General features: G+C 44.9%; 1 protein-coding gene across 5 annotated transcripts in view; it reads left to right on the forward strand.

Moving 5' to 3' along the window:
• The first annotated feature begins 481 nt into the window (after positions 1-481).
• Positions 482-15852, forward strand: part of PIRT (phosphoinositide interacting regulator of transient receptor potential channels) — a 32762-nt gene continuing 17391 nt past the window's right edge. For 2 of the 5 annotated variants that reach the window (XM_053288421.1, XM_053288423.1), the window contains exons 1-2: positions 14944-15068; positions 15251-15433. The gene's annotated coding sequence lies outside the window, so the exon portion shown is untranslated. Of the gene's footprint in view, positions 538-14933; positions 15069-15250; positions 15434-15852 lie in introns of those variants that run through there. The other 3 variants (XM_053288422.1, XM_053288420.1, XM_053288419.1) reach the window with 3 other exon arrangements.

The following is a 15852-nucleotide window of genomic DNA, read 5'->3' on the forward strand; positions in this document are numbered from 1 at the left end:
AACCAACATAGCAAATGTGACTTTAATGAAAAATGCAAGATTCACACCACAGAGATCAGGAGCCACCCATATGTGTAGCCCACCAGGCAAATGACCCCATCTAACATCGTATAGTCTCCTAGGCAGCATATCTCAAATCCTGCTGTGTTGTATATCTGGCATTCCCCGCCCCCCATGCCAGATGTCCAAGTTCAAGCTTTAAAGGCACATGAGCCACCAGATCTGCCCTACTGCTGAGCTACTTCCCCTTCCCATCAGTAATAAGAGGAGCCTGGGTCTTGCAGCGGAAGAACTTTACAGCAGGGAGAGGATGGCATTCTGTGAATAGTCAAATAGGCTGGAAATTATGGATTTTCTCATCTGTAAAGGACCAGATGGACATTAATTGCAATCAACTGATTAAGCTGACTACTTAGAAAACAGACCATGGCTGCTTGTTCATTTGTAGGCCTAGGTGTGAGTGGGCTTTCAGGCAGCAAGCATACAAGAAGGGAAGACTTATCTTCCTTGAACAGCTGTATAGAAGACATTTGGCAGGTGTGTCTTGTGATGGTGGAGTAAGAAGATCTGCGTCTGCACAACTAGAAAAGGTACAGGGGGCCAGTCCTCCCTTGTATCTAGCCACCTGGGTTATGAATCATCCACAGTCATCAGGAAAGAGAAGGTGGTGTTTGAAAAGCCAGGCATGGATCTATTGCCAGGTACTGCTGGAATTAAATAAACCCCTAGGGATATTCAAAAGGATCAGTCTATTGTTGGTGTATAATAATGATTGCAGAGGTACTTTATCCATATTTTGCGATCAGATTTAGTGGGCATATTTTTGTTATGCAGGTTACAAACTTCCGAATAAAATAATGACAGGATAAATCCTTGTATCACTCAGAAAACCTCACCTGGACCTGGGCTGCTTAGCTAGGAGAGTAATCTATATATATAATTCTCTAAGGCGTAACCGTGGCTAATCCTGTGTGTGGTAGATCGTGTGAGAGTTCACGAGCAGAAGCACCGTGGTGACAGGGCAGGAGGAAAGAGCCTCTTCAGGAGAAGGAGGCTGCTGTTGCATGAATTAGATGAGGAAACAAGAAGAACAAGATCTGTTAACTCAGGGAGGGAGGGAAGGAAGGAAAAGAGGGAGGGAGGGAGGGAGGGAGAAGGGAGGGAAAGAAAGACAGAGGGGACAGACGAGAGAAAGAGAGGAAAAAGAAGGGAGGGGGAGCAAGGAAGTAGGAAGGGAGGTGGGTAGGCCCGAGCCTGTCAGTGGCCTGAGGGGAACAGGCAGCCATAGCGGCACCTATTGGCAGCAAGGAAAGGCCCTGTCAACCACTGCTGCTGTTTGGGTCTACTAAGGCCATTGGGGGAGGGAGACAGGTCGGCAGGTAAGGGACAGGTCTGGGCCTGTCAGCAGCCTGAAGGGAAGGAGCAGCCATGGCGGTGGCGGCAGTGAGGAAGGGCCCAGTCAGCCGCTGCTGCTCCTGTGGGAAGGAGCAGGAGAGGGGCTCGGATGAGGGTGGGGAAGTCTCTGGGGTTCAGTTCTGAGGCTTCAGCTTGGCCAATAAGTGCCAGCAGCACAGCAGCCAGAACCAAGAGGAGTGAGGGGGATGGAGTAAAGGGATGGAGGAGTGACCAAGAGGGGTAAGGTGGATGGAAGCAACTGGCGGTGGTGGCAGCAAGGAAGAGCCTGATTAACTGCTGCTGCGGCTGCGGCTGCTGCTCCTGTGGAGAGGAGAAGGAGTGAGGACTTGGGTGATGGTGAGGAGGTCTCTGGGGACAGGGGGCTGCATCTTGGCCAATAGGTGCCACAGTGCTACAGCTGCAACCAAGAGGGGTGCAGAGGGGAGTAAAGGAATGGAGGAGTGACCAAGAGGGGTGAGGGGGATGGAAGCAACTGGATGGTGGAGGAGGAGCAGAAGTGTGACTCCGGTGAAGGTGGAGAGATCTCTGAGGTGAGGAGGGCTATGGAAGGGGGTGAGGGGAGCAATCAAGTACTAGCGTGCAGATGCTCTGTGCGGGTTAAGCTAGTACAGAATAATGCAGCTGGTGGGACCTTAGCATTAGCAGTCAGGTAGCTCACCCACCCACACTGAGGCAGGCAATTTATTGTCAGATTTGAGGGACGAAATAAATCATTTCCATCGAGCCCATTCCACCCACCATTAGGTTTCCTCTGAAACTTTCCTAACATGTTTTGTTGGGTTCTGTTCCCTTGGGATCTAACCATTTGGAGTCACCTGAAGCAGAGCTTCTGAGTAGGCATTGCTAGCTGGGATAGCTATTGGGAGTGGCCTGATCTTCACTGACTTTGTTTGTTTGTTTGTTTGTTTGTTTGTTTGTTTGTTTTGGTCAAACCTCTGCATCTCAGTTGCATTGCCATCCTGCATAGGGAGGACAGTGCAAGGCCAAGGCATTGTTCAGACCAAGTAGCCCTCTGGGCAGGTTGGCCTGTCCTGCACTCTCCATCCCAGCCATATTAGAAACCTCTTAGTGGAGCAACACCACCACCTGGTGTCCAACTCATGTTTCATAACCTCCGGTATTTGCTTTGCTTTCCTTCTCCTGCATCCAAAGGTGCTTCACATTTTACTGGGAAGAGAAGCTCACTGTTGTTGACAAGTCTCAAAGGTACTTGAATCTTTGTCCCAAAGCTAGGGGATTTAAAAAGTTAACACCAACACTCCTTTGCTGGCTACTATTTTACTGGATGATGTTGCTGTGCACAAATCACATGTTTTGCATTAATAAAAAGAAGAAGAATATATCTTGCACCAGAAGCAGATGCACACCAACTAGTATTAAAAATCTGTCCATGAAATGGGAAACTCTCCTGATGCTACCATATGACTGGCAAGGCTTCCTACTGGTCCCCCATTAAGCTTTTAGGCTACAGCAACATGGAAACTCCATACAGATTTTTCTCTCTCCTAGAAGATACATCTAGACTGTTTCAATCAGTCCAGGAGGATTTCACACCCAGTATGTGTTCCCCTGTACAAGCAAGTAGTATGAGTGTGGCCTTTTGGTTCAGTTTCCTACCTCTTTGGATGACGCAGCTCCTGGAAAAAGAGAGAACAATCAGTGGAAGTAGAGATGTCAATAAATTCTGAAAATACCTGGAATCAGCATCAAAATGTGGAATCAGCATCACAATCTTGGATCCACCTTTCCCCATATCATTTTTTAAACTTTATTATTATTTTTTATTTACACAGTCAGACAGGTGTTATTGACTGGTTTGTTTTATCCAGACATCGAGTCCTTCCCAAGGACCTGGGATGGCTGAATTTTATTATCAATATTGTTGTTATTATTATAGATATTATCACAAAATATAGGCTGTTCCAAAAATTGGTGGGACCATAAAACTGAAAAAGTTGTAGAAAATGAAGATGGAAAAATATTATGGGACTTTCAACTACAAACAGACAGTCAAACAATACCAGGTGATAGCAGAACAGAAGAAAACGAAATAGAAAAAATCACCAAATACAAAGATCTACAAATTGAAATTGAAAGGCTGTGGAAGAAAAAACCAAAATAATCACAGTGTTAATTGGCGCCCAGCGTTCAGTTCCAAAAGACCTTGAAGAGCACCTCAACACCATAGGGGCCACAGAAATCACCATCAGCCAATTACAAAAAGCAACTTTACTGGGAACAGCCTATATTCTGCGATGATATCTATAACAGCATCAACAACACTGACAATAAAATCCAGCCATCCCAGGTCCTTGGGATGGACTCGATGTCTGGATAAAACAAACTAGTCAATAACACCTGTCTAATTGTGTAAGTAAATAAATAAATAATTTTTCTACTTTTGCTTTAATTGCATTTGTGCTTTGTGCCTGTTATTGTGCAGCCAGTATTAAACCCTCTGTTTCTTTCTTCAAGTTGCTATTCTTAAGCCACTGCCAGGTCTTGGTGATGTTTAATTTTCCAGTTATATTGTGCAAATATTGACCATGCAGTGGCTTCTTTTTCCATTTTTCTGCTTGTTTCTTGACTTGTTCTTTCTTGTAGGCCTGCTTTGTTTCATTGGTGTTGAATAGTTTCTCATATTGACCATTTTAAGTGCATCTTCTTCACTGTCCTTGATATATTCTTCAAGGCCTCTTTTCTCCTCCTCTACTGTTTGATGGACTTGCAGCATTCCTTTTCCACCTGAGCTGCGAGGGAGGTATAGCCTATCGACATCACTGCAGGGGTGCAGAGCATGATTGATGGTCATTATTTTCCTGGTCTTTCGATCTAGCATCTCTAGCTCTGCCTGGGTCCAGTCTATTATTCCTGAAGTGTATCTAATAATGGATATAGCCCAGTGTTCCCACCATTGAGTCTGGACTTTAGCATTTTTTTTTAACTCTCCTGATGTATTCACTTCAATTTTTTCTTTTAACTTCAGTGTGTGTGATGTTATCAGCCTGGAGAATGCCCAAGTATTTGTAATGTTCTTTCTCTTCCAGGTTCTTGATGTTGCTTCCATTGGGCAGTTCTATTCCTTCTGTTTTTGTTATTTCCCCCTCTGTTCATTATTAATGCAGCACACTTGTCTAGTCCAAACTCCATTGCTATATCACTACTACTGAATATAAGGACAGTGTTTAGCAGTGATTCGATTTCTGATTGGGACTTTCCAGACAACTTCAAATCGTCTATGTACAGCAGATGGTTGATTTGACTTGATGTTTTAGATATTTGGTATCCGAGGCCTGTTTTGTTTAGTATTTGTTAAAGTGGATTCATGGCGATTACAAACAACAGAGGGGATAGTAAGTCCCCTTGGAAAATACCTCTTCTAATGCTAACCTGTCCAATTGTCTCGCCATTGATTGTTAACTGTGCATTGCACATGCTCATTGCTTTTTAAATAAATATCTGAATGTTTTTGCTGACACCAGTTGTTTCTAAACATTTTAGTATCCATGTATGAGGTAATGAGTTGAAGGCCTTCTTGTAGTCAATCCATGCAACACTTAGGTGGTGGTGGTGGTGGTGGTGGTGGTGGTGGTGGTGGTTTTGTTGTTGGTTTTGGTTTTGTTATTGTTATGATAAAAGTATAGTAACTTGAAATGAAAGAGAGCTAGCCCCAAATGCACCGGTATAAACCAGAAAAAATAAATAAAAATTAATAGTAATCGTCAGGAAAACCAGTATTATTAATCTAGTCCATAATGTGGTAACGTGCTTGTGCCTGTGGTGCAGCCAAAGTGGGGTGAGAGCTGTAATTACTGTTCTGCAGTAGTGCAGCCTGCCTCCTCCTCTAGATATTTCCCAAGAGTAAGCCATTTGCAAGGGATATTGTAGCAGATCCCTGCACTAAGCAGGGGATTGGACCAGAAGACCTCCCAGGTTCCTTCCAACTCTAGCATTCTGTGATTCTATAAGATGTCATCAGTGCAGCATTTTAAGGGAGGATTCTCTGACCAACACTGAAATATACATCTCTTTAGGATGTCTGGTGAGAATTTCAAAGATCTCTTCTGGTCTGACCCATCTCCTCTTCTGCTTTCAAGCTGAAGTCTGATGAACTCTGGTGCACTGGCACAGGTTGATAACATCAACCTGCAACAGTGTGCCCATTCTGGCTAGGGGCTAGCTAGGCCCAGGAATAACTGCCACCACTGCCAATAAAAAAAAAAGGGGGAGACAAGCGTTCTTCTTCTCCATGGTGGTGGTGATTATGATTATTGTGGTGGCATCAGCTGAGCCTGGACCTTGGCACGCTAACTTGGATCAATGCCATCATCCATCCAGGGGCAAGGTAAGACAGGCGGGGGTACTGGGGTACTGGCAGGACACCAAGATGTCTCCAGCACCCATGCCACCCCATCTGCCTCTCTCTACCACCCACCATTGGAGCAGCTCTTTGCCAAGAAGTGGCCAACAGCTGGTCTGAGATTATGATCCTCCTCCTCTCCTCCCTCCCTTTCCCCCTCCTTTCCCATCACCACTTCCTCCTTTGTGTGCTGGGCTGGCTATGGAAAGGGGGAGAAAGCAGAAGAAATGAGGAACGGGCAGTAGAGGACCAGAGACACTCTACGGTCCTTTCCTTCTCTACTTCCTCCCTGTCTTTTTGGTGGCAGTCCAGTGGTGTGTGAGGAAGGAGGTGAAGGAGGGCACACCACGGCATACTACCACCACAAAGAACAAGGAGTTGGAGCCAAGTGTGTGTGTGCATCCACCTGCAAGGGGTAAAGCAGCATGCAGTGGGGCACTGAGGTCTTGGGACACTGCTGCATCAGGTCATGGAGTGAAATTAGCAACAAAATGGGCAGAAGAGAGACAATGGAGGTGGCAGTGGAGACCTGTGGCTGGCATGCCCATGAGGCTGGGAAAGCTGGCATCTAGGATAGCAAATGGAATGTCTGGGACCCCATGATATCATGTCAAGGTCAGTTTTCAGAGTCTGCCTTCACTTCCTGTATACTGTCTCTCATGATCACCAGAAATAGCAACTAATCTCTTCAATAGTCTCTCAAGGAAAGACATCAGCAGCCGACTTCTGGTAAAATGCCAAGCTTTCTTGATGCTTTGTATGGAAAGTGGCATAAGCATCCGTACTAACAGCAGGGGGAGAGGCTTCTGGCAATCCTTTCCTGTATATATGCTGTTTATCTTGAGACTGGTGGAGAGATAAACTGGGTCAGATAATGATCAGGCAATAATTTTAGAGGTGTGTGGGGAAAAGAAGGGAACAGCAATGCACTAATGTGAGTATTATTTCTTGCCTTGGCCTTATATCCTAAAAATGACTACATACTCATGTCCAAAATTTCTGCTCTGAGCAAGGAGTTGGGCTAGATGGCTTCCTGGCGCATCAGGGCTGGGGGTCAGACTTGCAGGTGCACTCTTTAAGTCTGAACCAAGCTTAAATCTCTCTGTCAAGCAAAACACTCTCACTGCCCCGCCCTCTCGTCCTCTTCAAGAGAGTTGTGGAGGAGAATAATGTTTTGGTGTGAGAGAGCTGAGAGTAAACACACTGAGGCAAGGCAGTGGCATCTTCACTGGTGGGGGGGGGATAGTTGCTGAAGGCTTCCACAGCTCCCCCCCCCCCGCCTCTGTCAGCAAAGCTGGTGTGGAGGCTTGCTCAGCGGCTGCTGTACATAGCTCTTCCAGCAGCAGCAAGCAGCAGCAGCAGCCTGCTTCATAAGTCTGTGGGAGAGACGCCACATCCACATTTTCAGAGTGGTCTGATCTGTGCCCCTGCCTCATACCTAGCCTGTCTGGCTACAATCTCTGTTCTGCTCTCCTTGCTCGACCCGAGCTCGGCCCAGCTACACTCTTTATGGGGCCGGTCCACCTCAAGTGCAGGCCTTCGAGCCGAGCCGGCTCAAACTTGAGCCCAGCTCAATTCGAGTTGGCTCGCATACCCCTACTCCTTGCTCAGGCATGCATACCCTCAAAGAATGAGGGAGGGACAGTTGGGTGAATGACTTCCTCAAGAGCAGCAACAACTGTCACCAAAGCTGAGGTTTGGTTTGAAAAAACAAAAGGCAAAAAGAACCCATTTTCACATTTGTGTGTGCCTGTGCTCACATGCATGCCAGAGAACTGGTGGATGAATATGTGATCATGATCACTGCTAGTTCTCCTCATGCTTGTCCACCTTGTGCCACTGATTGCAGCATTAGTGCTAACAGTATATTACAGTGATATTCATATGGTCCCCTGCTAACTGGGCAAAGAGGCACCATTCAAACCAGTGAGTCTCTTTCTATCAAGCAAGGGAGAGCAACTGGCCCTATTCAGCCCCAGCACAGCACAGCATCCCTCCAGTGGCTGTTGCTGGTGTCTTCCTTTGTGTTTCTTTTTTAGACTATTGAGCAGGGAACCATCTTCCTTATTATCTTTTTCTATGTAAACCACTTTCAGAAGGTTTGTTGAAAAGCAGTATGTTGTTGATGATGATGATGATGATTATTATTATTATTATTTACTACTAATAATAATAATAATTTAATAATTAATAATGGTTTACATAGCTAAATGAGTGGTTGCTAACTCTGTCTGTGGCTATTCCTTCCTGGATTTCCCCACCCCCAGTATTTTTCTCCATATCTCCAGGCTTGCTTTCAACAATCAACTGGAGAGTGACGCCAGTCCTTTTTCCAGAGAAAGTTATTTTTATTCTTCCATTTTCCATTCATGCGTCATACAAGTGGTCTGCAAAAAAAAAAAAAAAAAGTCAGACTACAAGAGCAATCAAGATAGGTATCTTGCTTTATTTAGGTACAGCCAAGAGGGGGTTGGGTTCAGGGAGAGGCCCAAAAATAAAGCAAGACCACACGCTAACTCTAAATCTGCCTCTGCCCCCTCCTTTCTTTTTTTCTTTCTTTTTTTTGGGGGGGAGGATGAAGCTCCTGCAGCTGGCTACTTGAGATGCGTTGCTTCAGTCTCAGGACCTGGCTGCAGGACACTCTCTCTCCCAGCAGCAGGAGGCAGTGTCAGCAGCTGCAACAGTGAAAAGGTAAGTGTCCTGCAGCTGAGTGCTTTATTTCTCATAGTGTGTTTAGAGTGGAGTGGTAAGTGGTAAGTGTCCTGCAGCTGAGTGCTTTATTTCTCATAGTGTGTTTAGAGTGGAGTAAGCCTCCTTTCCCTGCCTTCTCCATCATAAAGGCCAAACTATATGAAAGGTAGGAGATCCATGATTGACTCTAAAGGAATAGGACTCTCAGATCAGTTGTTAAAGGATGTTGGGAGTGTCTCCCCAAAAGAAAGAGACAAGCTATAGGGGGTTTGCATTCCCCCCACCACCCGGCACAGTTCTTCTGATATATGCCCTCCCCCCTTAAAATGCTATTTGTCTTGTAGGGGACAGTTTACTGGTGCAGGACCTGGTGAGCAAAATTGTTCTTAAAGGTGGAAGATCCAATCCTGCCTGGCTCCCTTGCTGTCCGACCTAGCTGAACCTCAGCCTCTTATTTGACGGGTTTGGATATCTTCCTCTGCAAATGTTGTTGGGTCAAAGCCATGGGGAGAATGGCTGTAGGATATGCTAATAGGCATGTGCAATTTGATTCATGTGTGAATCTATTTGTGTTGAATCGGGGGTCAATTTGCTGATTTGACTGTGAATCGAATCATTCCTTAAATGAAGGGACTGTTTCAAGGTCAAGTCAAATCAGCCCTCATTCCGCACAGATTGATTTGTGCCATTCACATGGCCACTTTGGCAGGTGTGTGTCCCCCCCCCCCGCCCCACCGCCATGCTGATTAGTTTTCTGGCACTTACTTCCGATTGGCTTGTGATCTCCTTGCTTCTTAGTTGGCTTGTTGCCATACAAATCAAGTGCTGGCATAGGCAACAGTGCCCCCACTGGCTAGGGATAGGGAGGAGGGAGGGAAAACAAAACACTTTTGGAGGGAATTTCACAATGTATATTCGGGACTGGGAGGCAGAGAGAGAGAAAGAGAGCCCGAGCCCCTATGAAGAAGAGGATACATCATGAAAAGAGGGAGAAAGGAGGAAGGAACTAAGTTTTGCTTTTGTGGTTTTCTTTTCTCAGCACTGAGTATATGCTGTGCTATTAATGCTATAACTGTTTTGCTGAATCTCAGATTGACAAAGGGGGAACAAAAAAGGAGGGGATTTCAAAATGGTGCAGAATGAAGCTGCCAGGGTTATCTCTGGAACTGCTCGCTCAGATAATATGACAACTATTTTGAAAGAACTGCACTGTTGCCTTTTGTTTCTGAATACAAGGTGCTGGTTGTTACTTTTAAGCCCTTAACAGTTTGGATCCTGAATACCTGAAGGACCACCTGCTCTCAAGGGTTTCTGCCCACACAAAAAGATTGTCAGAGGGGCTTTTGCGCCATATGCCGATGCTGAGAGAGGCTAAATCGTCATGCACAAAGAACAGGGCCTTCTCTTTGTTGCCCCCAGGCTCTGGAATGCTCTCCCAGTGAATGTCCACTCTTCGATATCTGTGGCTGCTTTTAAAAAAACAACTAAAGACCTTTTTATTTGTTCAGCGCTTTTACCCCTTAGGGGCTGCTGGGTCTCTCAGCTTTCCTGCTTCTGCTTGTATTTTTATTGTGTTGTTTAAAACGTGGTTTTTATTGTTTAACTGATTTTAAGGTTTTAAATGTGATTTTATGGAGTTTTACTGAGTTTTAACTTGTGTAAACTTAGGATGCCTTGGGATGTCTTATGAAAGGAGGTATAAAACTGAATAAACAAATAAATATATACATGTATTCAAAGGGACTGAGAGGTAGAGAGAGCCCTTACATCAGGAGAGGAGGAAGGAATCAAGGAAGGTTTAATTTTGTGGTTTTCTTTTCTCAGCACTGAGTATATTATAATACTGTGCTATCTATTACTGCTATAACTATCTGGGCTTGCTGGATCTCAGATTGACAAAGTCAGAACTTATCACAAAAGTGGTGGCCAAATTATTTTTTATATTGCTATGAGATTAAGGTCTCAATTTTAGGAGCTATTTTACTGTTTTTAAGTAATCTATCCTGGATGCTTGTATACTGTTTTATTGTCTTTTATTATCAGTTACTATTTGTGTATATTAGTTATATTTGTTATTCTGATTTTTATTTCTTGGCTGGCCAACAGCTGTAATAAAAACTGATTGATTGAAGTCAGAGCTTGGGTGCCTGCCTATCTTCCTTAAGTTGTGGTTTTGGTTTGGTCTGCTTGTAAGATGGTGTTGTGGCGAGAAATGGACAGGGCAGCTCAGCTGTGTGTGTGTGATATTTCTTGGTGATTTCTGTGATGTAGTTGAGCTTATGGCTATGCTTGCAGGCTGCTAAGGGTGCCGTTGTGCTGTGGCAGCTGTTGCAAGTCAGATGGAGACATAATTGTGTGTGAGAGCAACTTGTGCCATTGATATTACTGTAGTGCAGGCCCTGTGACTGACACTGGATTCTGGGTCAGTGATTTTTATTTTGGGGTTGGGGTTTTTTGTTGGTTTTTTTGCCCTCTTTCGACTGTGTGTTTGGTAAAAATGTGTAGTTCTGTGTTGGGAGGGACTGTCTGAGGGACTGTTCTGCAGTGTTTTTCAAGGCAGTGTTGCAGAATTTGTGCACTCTGCTTGTTTCACCCATAGGGAACAATGGAGAACTCAAATCACCCCATTGTCCCCCATGGGTAGGTCATAGGTACACCAACATGCACTGGGTGGTACAGCGTGATGAGTGCTACCTACCGCCCAAACCACCAAAGAGGTGGGCAAGCAGGTGGCTAAAAATTTTTTTTAACCTAAACCCCCATAGGATCCTATGGGGTTTTCTGGGGGGGGGGTTTAAAAATTTGCCCGCTTGCCCATTTCTTTGGTGGGATGGGTGGTAGGTAGCACCCATCAGGCCCACCACCCAACCCACTTTGGTGTCCCTAGGGGAACAATGGGGTGATTTGAGTTCCCCATTGTTGCCTATGGACAAATCACAAATTTTTTTGCAGATTTTTGATTTGATTCACTGTCAGCAGTGGTCAGCTGGGTTGAGGAATTAATTCAAACTAGCTGACCCCGCACAGAGCATTTGTGTGCTCTTTGGGGCCGGTGGTTACCTCTCCCCCCCCCCCACTTCTGCCCCAGTCTCTGCTTCCAGGCCCAGACACCTCTCCTCCCCACTTTCTTTCCCCCCTCCTGGGCCTTGCCTCCGTGGCTCAGCCAGGCCCACCACCTCTGGCCTCCATGGCTGGGCCGCTGCGGCGGCAACCAGTCCTCCTGAGTGTGCCTCAGCCAATCAGGTGCATCCTCCGCCCAGCCAATCAGCTGGGCTCTGGGACGCACATTCCAAGGCACACCCAGAAGAATTAATATAATAGATTTTTGCAATTCAATTCAAGGTTGAATCTAATCTCAAAAAGTGATTCATGCACACCCCTATATGCTACCCCCCTAGCTGAATCTTCAAATACACTGATGCTACACTCATTCCCAGCTGTAGGTCCACAGTGCAGAAAAGTCCCCACCCTCTCCAGACCCAGCCCAGTTGTTGTTTTGCTTCACTTCTGACCACGAGGTGGCAGTAGCTGCCCAAGCCAGTCATATGAAGAGCCTTTATAATATGTCTACAGCACAGGCTCAGGCTTTTCACAGCACTGTGCAACGGAGCCAATAGTCATGTTATGTGTGGTTGACCTGGAGTCTAGTAGGTGCTAGTCTGGAGACCCTCCAAACAAAGAGGGCACATCTGATCCATGCAGTTAGTGGTTTTTAGAGGTGGCAGCCACTGCTACCATGTAGAAGCATGATCAAAGATTCCTACATGTTGACTGTAATATATTAATTGGCTGGTAGTCTGTACCTGAACTTTGCTCAGGTGATGACATGAAACCTATGTCCATGAAGCAGGCTGGTCTGTTCTGGAGGCAACAGTTTGTCCAGGGATGTTTATGATGGCCACTGAGATGGATCACCTCAGCTTTTTCCAGTGACGTAGCTCCTCTATCTCTTCTTCTTGTCAGGACATCAGCTTGATCCATTGCCTGGTAATGGGCTGCCTCTGTGGTGCCCAAAAGTCCCCAAACACTTGCAGCTGAGCTTTCAGTGCAAGTCATATGCAGATATTCTGGAGGGACTGTCACTGGCTGTGTTTAACCTGTGGAGGGATACATGGACGGAACACTTCTTTCTGTGTATACCTTGTCCCATCCCCAGAGCTCAGAGAGGGTTACACATTAAATACATATATATTTGTATGTGGAATGGTCCAGTCACTCGTCTCTACTTTCCTTACACCTCTCACAGTGCTCTGCAGGCAGAATTCTTCTACTGCTGCCAAATTTTGGTACTCAGTCCTGGAGCTCAAATCTTCTCCCCTCTCTATCCCAGTTCAGACTCTCTCTTTTTATTTTATTTTATTTTATTTAAAATATTTCTATACCACCCAAAACTTGTGTCTCTGGGCAGCTTACAATAAAAACTCCCCAAGAGTGTTTTAACAGATGAATAAAATGCACCCATCTTTTCTCAAATGCTTTCTCAGTGGATTATAAATTGGGGACAAGGTAAATGAGAGCAGTCATTATAGTTAAATAGACAGTAAAATACAGTTCCCTTCTTGCTGTTGAGAATCGTATGAGATGCAATGGGTATGAAATAAATGCCTTTACAGACAATCATTGGATGATCTTCCTACCCATAAAAATGGAGGGACTAAGGACAACCTTGCTCAGGAAGGGTATCTTTTCTCATCTCTTTGTCTTCAGCTACATTTGATACAGTATAGAATTTTCCTGAAAATGTGTGAACACCCAATGCAACTGGCCAAACTAGAAGGAAGACATTCTGCTTACAGCTGATAATGCAGAGAAAGTAAAATTATATTTCCAATGGGCTTTTCCTGTAACAGAACTTTGCAGCAGGAAGTAATTATTATGTGTGTAAATCTACTTCTGTGTTCAATTTGTAGCTTCTAGGTAAAGGTAAAGTGTGCCTTCGAGTCGGTGTCGACTCCTGGTGACTACAGACCCCTGTAGTTGTCTTTGGTAGAATACTGGAGGGGATTGCCATTGCCATCTCCCTTGCAGTATGAGATGATGCCTTTCAGCATCTTCCTATATCGCTGCTGCCCGATATAGATGTTTCCCATAGTCTAGGAAACATACAAGTGGGGATTCGAATCAGCAGCCTCTGGCTTGCTAGTCAAGTCATTTCCCCATTGCGCCATTAGGTGGCCCTTGTAGCTTCTACTCTGTTCTCTATTTAAAATTGGACTATTTTCCAGTAATTTGAACTTTCATGAAATACAAGTCTGAATGCATCATATTTTACGGAAAACTAAAAAAAAAAAACTTCTTGGGACTTGGGGAGTGGAAATGTTTCTACTTATTGATGCTGGATAACATTTTTTTAAGGGCTCTCAGGAAGCATTCAAATGCTTTTGGCAACCTTTCTTGAAATGCTTCTCCCCTAGGGGTCAATGAAATAAAGGAAGTGTTAATATCTGAACAGGTACATTAATACTTTCCACCTACTTTCCCCCTCTTTCTTTCTTCTGAGTTGTTGAACCCTAAGCTTGAGCTGGACAGGGATTGGGGAAGAAAGACAATGTCCCCAAATTTTGTATATGTTTTCCACCTTCCTCGTTATTATCTCTTACAACTTTTAAAAGGGCAGTCAAGACGCATTTGTTCACCCAGCCTTTTAATTAGATACTGTTTTAATAGTTTTAACTTTTTAATTTTAATTGTTGAAATGTTTTACTCTTGTATTGGCTATATTTATTGTTTTGTAAACCACCCAGAGAACTTGCATTTGGGCAGTATAGAAATGTATTAAATAAATAAATAAAATAATAATAAATTACATTTTGTACAATGTAATGGAAATACAATTGACTATTAATAACAAACAAACAAAAAAGGAAAAAGGAGATATCTCCAAAATTAGTCAAAATATGCTAATCGTAATTTGGACTTTGAGAAAGTTTGGTTATGAAGAGCTCAATCATTTTATTTTGTTTTGTTTTGTTTTTTGAGATCTAGACAGAACTGCTTGACTCCACTCCAGAAATGGTCAGTTGAAACAGATTTCCCCATTTGTATTTCATTAAACCATTATGCTTTTTCATCACAAAAGCTCACATACTCTAGCCGGCTATGTGAAACAGGAATCAACTTTGTTCTCATTTTATAAACATGAAAGACGAATGTGTGGTTACATGGGGAATGTCATGATTTGGATCACTTGCAAAGAAGCAGAGAACGTGTGCTCAGGTTCAATAATCCTGATTCCTCAGAGCCACTCCCCACAATGTTATTGATGCGCCCTCCTTTGTCCAGGCTGTACCATGAAGCCCTGAACATCCTCCTGTGCAGTGTGCAGCCGTGGTTTTCTACACAAAGGCTTGTGCTGCAGCTCATCCCATGTACTGGCGCTCCAGCAAGGGAAGGGTTAAGGCAAGCCATTGGCTGCTAGGCGGGTGAGCTCATCTGAGCTGGAACATGCTCCAAGCTTTATGAGCCACTCAGTGCAGATGATAGCAGAGGGAATATCTGAGGCTGGGAGTGAAGCTACTTAGGAAAGCACGACATCCACTTAGGGCACATTCCATGCCTGTGCGGAACAGCCAGCCAACGGCAGCAGGGAGCCCCTGGTCATGTAAGTAGTCAAACTTGCTGTTCTTGTAACTGGGGCTGCTTGTAACAGGGAGCAGGAGAGGGGCCTTGAAACCCCTTCCAAAATACTAGCCTTCATCTCACCCCCTACAGAATCCTATAGGATATTAGCCCTCCACCACCACCACCACCACCCAAAGTAGTTGATTACTTTTTCTTTTGCAGGGAACCATTACATTACGTTTGGAGAGGACACAGGCTGAGAGGGTCAAGGATGGGGAGTGCTCTCAGCACAGGGGAAACACTGAAATAAACAGCTCTGCAGCCTCTGAGAACTGCCTGTAGTCACTGGCATCACGGTGGTGTTCAGTGCAGGCAGACCTCCGCAGCAAGGGGCTCAGCCTGTGTGTAAGTAGTCCCTATCCTAGAGTTACCCCACACATCAGGGCTCCACTAGAAGCACAGGAAATATCCCAGGAAGACACAGGAGCACTTCCTCCTGAGGCACCCTCAAAGAAAGCATGGGAGACTAGCTATGGGTGCAGTCTACCTTACTTGCACGTGTGCCTTAGCTTGGGATTAGTGGAGGCTGTGTGGGTCCATAGAGAGCAGCACAGAACTCTGCCTTTCTGAACTGTGGAGGTGCCAAACTGTACTCACGATCCCACAAATGGGACCCTTTTGGACAATGCTGAAGTTAAGAGAGTTCAGTCTCCTGCCATAATAGAACTGCTTTGTTGGGGTAATACTGCCTGGCTCTGGCTCTGGCTCTAATGTCATCACCTCAAGATTGGATTAAGCAGGATGCTGCATCCTGGGCTACAGAG

The sequence above is a fragment of the Hemicordylus capensis genome, chromosome 2 (assembly GCF_027244095.1).
Source record: "Hemicordylus capensis ecotype Gifberg chromosome 2, rHemCap1.1.pri, whole genome shotgun sequence".
NCBI lineage: Eukaryota > Metazoa > Chordata > Lepidosauria > Squamata > Cordylidae > Hemicordylus > Hemicordylus capensis.